The 1,400-nt window shown below is 44.6% G+C and overlaps 1 pseudogene; it reads left to right on the top strand.

Moving 5' to 3' along the window:
* Positions 1-447: 447 nt before the first annotated feature.
* On the top strand, positions 448-564 carry LOC124607683 (annotated as a pseudogene).
* The last annotated feature ends 836 nt before the right edge of the window (positions 565-1,400 follow it).

The following is a 1,400-nucleotide window of genomic DNA, read 5'->3' as shown; positions in this document are numbered from 1 at the left end:
TTTCCCTAAATCGATACAGGCAAGTGCCGGGCTGCTTCGTGTGAAACGGCACGGCCGGTTTCTTTCCCCATCTTTCCCTAATCCGAGTTTGTGCTTCGTCTGTAATGACCTCGTCGTCGACGGGACCCTAAACACGAATCTCCTCCTCCACCATACCTCATTCAAAATCCGTTGTTCCCAGTCGTGCGACAAGAACCACAACGGAAACCCCTTCACATGAACCACCTGAGTGCAGATAACAGCTCTGCCAATGGACTGTCATTTTATACACTATGTACGTGATACTACTGCCAACTGTATGTGTGCATATCGCTATCCCATGACTTTCGACACATCAGTATATCTCTTAATGAGTAGATTATGATAGCATTGTAAAATTATTAAACTCGGTCAATAATTCCGTTAACTATTTAAAATCGAATTTTTATTGCCCCTACTCTGCAACTGGGCAACGGCCTTGCCGCAGTGGATACACCGGTTCCCGTGAGATCACCGAAGTTAAGCGCTGTCGGGCGTGGCCGGCACTTGGATGGGTGACCATCCAACCGCCATGTGCTGTTGACATTTTTCGGGGTGAACTCAGCCTCGTGATGCCAATTGAGGAGCTACTCGACCGAATATAGCGACCCTGGTCAATGGAAACCATCATAACGACCGGGAGAGCGGTGTGCTGACCACACGCCGCTCCTACCCGCATTCTCAACTGAGGATGACACGGCGGTCGGATGGTCCCGATGGGCCACTTGTGGCCTGAAGATGGAGTGCACTCTGCAACTGGTACCTAGTTCCAGTTTCCTGTTTCTGGAATAGCGTTTTAGTAACATGGATGTGTATAAGTACCGAGAGAGAAAAATTAAGTGCGAGATTAAGAACGTAGTACTTGGATTAGAGAGGGTATAAGAAAATGATTTATTATTCACACCCATATAGAAGAAACGATTATAACTCAGAGTAAGAGGGTATCGCATATACGATTCGCTGATGACGCTAACCTTAGTGAAAATGAGGAAGAATTGCAGGACATGTTGAATCTAATGAGAAATATGGTGAGCACGCACTACAAATTGCAAATCAAACGAAGAAAATAAAAACGCATTGGGAGCAGGAGAAATAAGATTAGCAATAAATTTAACATAAACTCGGGGACCACAATGTAGGCGAAGTGAAGTAATTCTGCTACATGAGAGGCAAAATAATGTTTGAAAGACCAAGCAAGGAGGACATCAAAAGCAGACCAGCAAAGGCAAAGAGGGCATTCCTGATCTAAAAAAGTCTACTACGTAATAACAAGCATCGTCGTAAATGTGAGGAGGAATATTCTAGTATTACACGTTCGGAACAGAACGTTGAATGGAAGTGAATCGTGTCCAGTCAGAGAAATGACAAAGAATGGAATCAAA

The sequence above is a fragment of the Schistocerca americana genome, chromosome 3 (genome assembly GCF_021461395.2).
Source record: "Schistocerca americana isolate TAMUIC-IGC-003095 chromosome 3, iqSchAmer2.1, whole genome shotgun sequence".
Taxonomy (NCBI): domain Eukaryota; kingdom Metazoa; phylum Arthropoda; class Insecta; order Orthoptera; family Acrididae; genus Schistocerca; species Schistocerca americana.
Note: the sequence above shows the minus strand (reverse complement) of the source record. Positions and strands in the feature narration are given on the sequence as shown.